This window comes from Cottoperca gobio, chromosome 1, assembly GCF_900634415.1.
Source record: "Cottoperca gobio chromosome 1, fCotGob3.1, whole genome shotgun sequence".
Classification (NCBI taxonomy): Eukaryota; Metazoa; Chordata; class Actinopteri; order Perciformes; family Bovichtidae; genus Cottoperca; species Cottoperca gobio.
Window position 1 is genome coordinate 26,725,807 of NC_041355.1, and position 7,585 is coordinate 26,733,391.

The window sequence follows — 7,585 nt, forward strand, 5'->3', positions numbered from 1 at the left end:
CTAAAATCTCTAAGAGTACAATTGGAGCCAGAGCCTTCAGCTATCAAGCTCCTCTCCAGTGAAACAAGCTTCCAGTTTGTGTTCAGGAGGCAGAGACCCTCTCCACATTTAAGAGCAGGCTAAAGACTTTCCTTTTTGATAAAGTTTATAGTTAGGGCTGGCTCAGGTTTGCCCTGGATCAGCCCCTAGTTATGCTTAGGCTTAGACTGCCGGGGGACACCTTCCTGCTCTCCTCCTTCTCTTCCTCTCTCCTCCCCTCCCTCTCTCTTCTTCTCCCTCTCTATCTGTATGCATTTATGTAAATGTATGTTACTAACTCAGCATCCGGGGTATCATCCACGGAGTCTCTGTGTCTTTCATGTGGCAGGTTGCCACTGATAAAGTTTACGTCAGGGTCAGGAATCATGGCTGCACATGCTGCCCTGGTCCTGCTGGACACCGGAAAGCCTTTTTGACATTTTCCTGGATTTATCCATACTTTCTCTTTTTTCAAAACATAATTTCTGTCAAATGTTGTATGTATACACACAACATCTATTGCACGTCTGTCCGTCCTGTGAGAGGGATCCCTCCTCAGTTGCTCTCCCTGAGGTTTCTTCCATTTTACCCCCTTTAATTGTGGGTTTTCTTTTAGGAAGTTTTTCCTTGTGCGATGCGAGGTTCTGAGGACAGAGGGTGTCGTATGCTGTACAGTATGTAAAGCACACTGAGACAAATGTATAATTGTAATATTGGGCTATATAAATACATTTGATTTGACCTCAACATATAAATAGATATGAACTGTTATTTATAAATAGCAGTTCAGAATCCAACATGAAAAAGTACAGTGTAAATGTAGGTATTCACTTTGAAACAAATGTTAGCTAGGGTTTCAATCTCATCCTTTGAGTGCTTTAGCTTGGGGTCATTGAAAACACAAATACATGGTGATTGAGATAGAGAGCACCAGTGGCGTAGCTAGGCCTATTTTAGGTGAGCTTCGACGTGGAGGTGGTCAGGTCCTACAAATATCTGGGCCTGCAGCTGGACGACAAGCTGGACTGGACGGCAAATATGGACACTCTTCATAGGAAAGGGCAGAGTCGTCTGTACTTCCTGAGAAGGCTGGGGTCCTTCAAAATCTGCAATAAACTACTGTTGATGTTCTACCAGTCTGTGGTGGCCAGCGCTCTCTTCTATGCTGTGGTGTGTTGGGGAGGAAGCAGCAAGAAGAGGGAAGCTGGGCGGCTGGACAGACTGGTGAGGAGGGCTGGCTCTGTAGAGGGCAAAGAGCTGGACTCCGTGGTGACAGTAGCAGAGAGAAGGACCCTTGATAAACTGTCATCAATCCTGGACAACGCCCACCACCCTCTGCACAGCACACTCACACGGCAGACTGCTGTCCCTGTCCTGCTTCACAGACAGGCTCAAGAACTCTTTTGTCCCCCTGGCCATAAGACTGTACAACTCCTCTCAGTGATGGCTGGGGGATTCCAACTTTTGAAATTATTTATAAGTCTGTATTTTTACATTTTTATTTATAATGTACAGCCTTTATCGCTTATTTTAAATTTGATTTGTACTTACTTTTTAATGGAGGGAGGGGGGGTCTATCTATCTATCTATCTATCTATCTATCTATCTATCTATCTATCTATCTATCTATCTATCTATCTATCTATCTATCTATCTATCTATCTATCATATAAATACATTTAAAAAATGTTCTGCAGTGATATTCTCAATACAGACCTGCACATTGTCATGTGACTCTTCAGGTCCCCATATTCTATTTTCAAGAGCAAGTAGGCAATTCAGGATGAATTATAGAGAATGTATGACAAATTTAGTAACGTCTCTGGTTTGAGTCCAACCAAGGACCTTTGTTTCATTTCTCTCTCCCTCATTGTTTGGGAAACGTTGCATGCACTGGTGTGCCGATATTCCTTTCTTCTGCAGCGGTGGACAGTAACTAAGTACATTTACTCAAGCAAGTACTTTGTGATTTACTTGAGTATTTCCATTTTCTGCTAAGACAAGACTTCCCAGCAGTATATAGAGTAAAAAAAAATAAGCTCCTCCTTTACCAGCAGCAACAATAAATTGACATATTAATACATCAATAAGTATAATTCCATAATCTCACTTATATGATTCTGAAATTGATTGTTGTGAAGAATAAATATTTTTACTTTTTGTACTTGAAGTACATAATAATAATAATAATAATAATAATAATAATAATAATAATAATAATAATAATAATAATAATAATAATAATAATAATAATAATAATTAATTGAATTTATATAGCGCTTTTCAAGACCTCAAAGCCATCTTGGTGCTAAAACCTTTTTAGAATTTTGAATGGAGGACTTTTACTTGCAACAGGGTATTGCTACACTGTGTAGTTACTAATTTTACTTAAGTAAAATACCTGAGTACTTAGTCCACCACACTATCCAGGAATTTATTCTTCTTTAGAATTTCTAGTAAAAATCTGTTTTGTTTTATTTATTTTTCTCTTTTGTTTTGTTCGGTCTGACTTCTTGATGACAGTAACGGACTCGTTCCAGAAGGTGGCAGCAATGCAACATAGTGGCTGCCAGCTTCTGTAAAAACACGAAGAAAAAGAAGATGCTTGATATGCAAACAAGATTTTCTGAATAAAGCTAATGTTGCAGGTAGAAAAAGGAAAAGTTGGGAATACTTTGACTACAACCCTCTAGTAGACAAACATAAATATGTCATGCATCATAACCATTGATTACTCCCACATTAAACACAAAAGGCCTTTCACTTTAAGGACTGGAATTTCCTTAAAGTTATAAATCACTCTGTAAAAAATGACATCAGGAAAGCCAAATTCAGATATAAGGGCACACTTGAACAAGAATGCAGTAATATAAACACAAAATAAACTTTTCATAGGAGGCGGACACTCATGCTTTGACACCTACAATTTATATACAAATAAAGCTTATTATTATTATCAGTACCTCTCCTCTAGAAAACATTCACCACAATAGCAGTCCCGTAGAAACCCTGCCCGTCTGAACCAGCACACTACTGACTGGTAGTCAGGACTCACCTCCATAGTAATGAAATGCTTTACAAAAAGTGGTGTTCAATTCCACCCTCTGTGTTTTCAGCCCACAACTAGACCGCCACCAGTTTGCATATAAAGCCAAAACAAGATGAAGGATGCTGTGGTATGTATCCTCCATACGCTCCTTCAGCACTAGAATTCCCTTGGCCGCTATGTCAGGGTTCTCTTCATTGACTTTAGCTCTGCTTGGCCTTTCAAACTCCCCATATTGCCTTTGCAATGGTAATTCACACCTTGTTGCATCTAGTTACCGGTTAATTGCAGGGTGTGCAGGCTGCAATATAAAGCACTGTTATAACCTACCTCATTACATTTAGTTACTGGGTACTACAGGTTATGCATGCTGTACATCATTCTATTGTGAAAACTAAAAAAACACACAAAATAGTTGATTAATAAACAAAAACACATTTGTAAACATATCCTCAAATGTACACAACATTTTAATTTACTATACAAGACATATTAAAAGACTTGTCAAGTAACAAACATGTATGAATTAAGTTGTGCTCAGCTAGCACTACACAACTAAAGATTATGTTGTGGGCTTGTCTGCCTTTAATAATAAAGCTGAAGATCAGGAAAGGAGGAAAGAGATGGGATGACATGCAGCAATGGGCCACAGGTCAGATTTGGATCCCTGGCCGCTGTGGCCAGAACTCAGCCTTTGGGTTGTCCACGCTACCAGTTGAGCTACCTGGGCACCCCCAATCACGGAACAAGATGACAAATCAAATCAAATCAAATGTATTTATAGAGCCCAATATCACAAATTACACATTTGTCTCTGTGGGCTTTACAGACTGAACAGCATACAACACCCTCTGCCCTTAGACCCTCACACCACACAAGGAAAAACTCCCTGAAAGAAACACACACCTCACTCCACTCACCAAGTGAGCAAAACGTTAGACCTGGCTTGTCACAACTAAAAGGTCTTCTTTTGGGTGCTGGCATTTATTTTGCACATCCATGCCACCAAACATGCCGTGAGAACTAAAAAATTAATCTAGTGCAATACAGCATTTTCAGAGATTAACCCTTAAAACAAATATCCTTACAAACAGAAAATATAGTTTACATAATCCATTAACTTTGAATGCTATTAACCGTTACATTTACAGATAATCATCTTGCTTAACATTCACTGAAATGTAATAGGTTATTGCGTTGCTATCATTTAAACACGGCTAGCATATTTGCTGTTAGCTATCTCGTTACCATATCAAATAAGCTCTAAGCATAGTATAATAACTGTAGATAACTTTGCATACCTCATTGGCCGCTTTAACTCGGAACTTCTAGCTTTACAAGTCTTTACTTAATTAAATCTTTGTGAACATTACATACAGCAACAATGTAACTGTGGCAGTGGGGTGTGGTTACTGCGCTGGCTGCTGGGGAGAGATGGGAGGTAGTGAACAGCCTGTTGAGTCTCTGGAATGCTTCTTCTGCCTGAGCATTCCACTCAAACATGACCTGAGACGTGAGAACATGCAATGGTGCTGCAATGGCACTGAAGTTTCTTATGAACCGTCTGTAAAAGTTTGCAAAGCCCAATAACTGCTGCACCTTCCTTTTGTTATTGGGCGTAGGCCAATTGGCCACAGCACTGACCTTTTCTGGATCCATCTGGACCTGATTGGCGGTGATGATGTAACCCAGGAAGGAGACAGTCTTTTCGTGAAACTCACATTTTTCTGCTTTGCAGTAGAAGTGATTCTCCATCAATTTTTGGAGTGTGAGTGTTCTCATCCGGTGAGAAGATTAATATGTCGCCAAGGTACACAAAAACTAATTTGTTAAGAAAGTCCCTCAACACATCATTAACAAAGGTCTGGAAGACTGCTGTAGCATTACATAACCCAAATGGCATGACAAGGTACTCGTAGTGACCACTGTGAGTGTTGAACCCCGTCTTCCAATCATCCCCCTCCCGAATCCTGATGAGATGATAAGCATTTCTCAAATCTAGTTTTGTAAAAATCTTAGCATCCTGCAGAAGTTCAAACGCTGATGACATGAGTGGAAGGGGGTATCTATTCTTAACAATTATTTTGTTAAGCGGGCTGTAGTCTATACAGGGCCGAAGAGAACCATCTTTTTTCCCCACAAAGAAAAACCCTGCGGCCGCAGGTGAGGAGGATGGTCTAATGAGTTCAGACTTTAAGGACGAGTCAATGTAGGTTTTCATGGCCTCCCTTTCTGGTGCAGAAAGGGAGTAGAGCCGACCTTTAGGAATCTGAGCTCCAGGCAAAAGGTCAATGGGGCATAAGTCGGTGAGGTGGTAGGGACATAGCCTTAGTCTTATTAAAGGCCTCTTTCAAGTCCAAATAACTAGAGGGCACTTTGGTCAGGTCAGGAAAGTCTGAATCAGCGCCAATGTGATGAGGGTTATCTCCCTCTTCTTTCCTAGGTTCTTCATTAGTCCTAGGGGAGGTGAAGCAGGTGAGGTGACATTCTGGGCCCCAAACCTTAACCCTCCCTGATTTCCAGTCTATGTGTGGTGTGTGCCTGATAAGCCACGGATAACCCAAAATCACAGAGTGCTGTGCCGAGTCAAATAAATGGAATTTAATTTTCTCAGTCTGAGTGTTATCTATAGTTACCTGAACAGGTTCACTCACATGGGTTACTTTGAATAAAAGTTTGCCATCTAAGGCCCTGGCATTAATAGAAGTAGTCAAAGGGACGGTCCTAAGGTTCAGTTCTTTGGCCAAACCCCAGTCCATCAGACTTTCATCTGCTCCCGAATCTACCAGTGCACCCTGAGTAACAATACGGTCTCGGTTTTGGATCTCTACCGTGGTCAATGAACGTGGAGGGAAGTCATCAGCAAAGAATTGGCTCACCAGCGTCCTCCGCTATGCAGGTGAGCCTCTCCTTTTGACGGGCATGTCAAGGTTACATGGCCATGTTATCCACAGTAGAAACAACATCTCTCCAGGTAACGGCGCCGTCTCTCTTCTGGTGAGATCTTGGCTCTGCCCAGTTGCATGGGTTCACCTGGTGCGGCAGAGGGAGCTGGTTACTCGGGTGCCGCTGAGAATGGAGGCCTGGGTCTTGAAATAGTAGGCAAGCGCTCCATGGGATTTGAGGGACTTGCCCTGGTCTCAAATCACTCTTTGCTTCTTTCATGAAGTCTATCAGTTATCAATTTGAACAGACATTGCAATGATGGAGTCCAGATCTTGGGGTAACTCATGGGGAGCTAATTGGTCTTTAATGGAGTCTTTTAGACCATTCATAAAAGCGTCTATCAAAGCTGCGGTCTTCCAACCGCTGTCTGCTGCCAATGTGCGAAACTCTATTGCATAGTCTGTGACTCTTTGGTGTCCCTGTTTGATCTGCATGAACACTCGTGAGGCTTCTCTGGCAGGTGACGAGTACCAGAAAGGGTCGACAGTCTCCGGAATTCCCGGAAAACCTTTCTGGAGGTGCCAAACAAAGCGTGGTTCCTGGGAGGGTGACTTGATCACTCGCAGGGACAGCAGGTGACGTATTTGGCTTGGCCGCAGTGGTTGCAGAAGAACCAGCTTCCAGGTGTGAGGTGGGAGCTACGCTTTAAATAATGCCTGTTGGCATCACTGTATTTAAAAGAGAGGAGGGGAAAAAAGAGATGCAAAAATAATTGAAATGCCTTTATTATTATTATTATTATTATTATTATGATTACTCTTGTTATTGGTTACTTTTATTATAAGTGTTGAACTTGAAATTTTGCTGCATCTGGACTGCCAGGAGATTCACTTGAGTGGTGACAGCTGACCGGAATTCTCCCTGGCGGTCGGCGAGGTTGGTCATCCCTTGGTTGATGGCGGACAGCTGTTCGGCATGGTGTGCTAGCCTGGCTTTCTGTGCTAACACATCGGCCTTGAGTTTACTTGAGTCGGCTGAGTCCATTTTCTGAGTCCAGCTCGTTCTGTTATGAACGTGACACAATAGGTGGGACTCAAAAGCAACAACTCAAGACAAGGTTTCAAAAGTAAAAAGGTCTTTACTCAAAATCGTTTTAAAGTACAACAAAAAATCACTCATATGAGGAAAAAACGTAGAACAAAGCTAATGCAAAAAACATGAACTAAACTAAACTAAACTTGACTAAAGGCAAAATTCTATGACGGCTACTTGGTACAAAATACTAGCTCTCTTGGTGGCAAAAACACAAGACAAACTGGCAAAGGACAAAGGGAGACAAGGACTATATATACCCACACACACACACATGAGATAATGGGAAACAATCAAACAGGCGGGAAACCTTACAGACAGGAAGTGCTCTGAAACGAGAGGGAAAAGTAATTACAAAATAAAACAGGAAGTGCAATGACAGACAGTGCAATGACAGACAGTGCATGACGAGACGAGACATGAGTGACTGTAACTTAACAAGTGAACAATGAGACAAGACTAAACATAGACTCTAAACTAAACATGAAACATAACATAAATACATTAACACACATGACGGGATGTTACAAAAGAATATTGGTT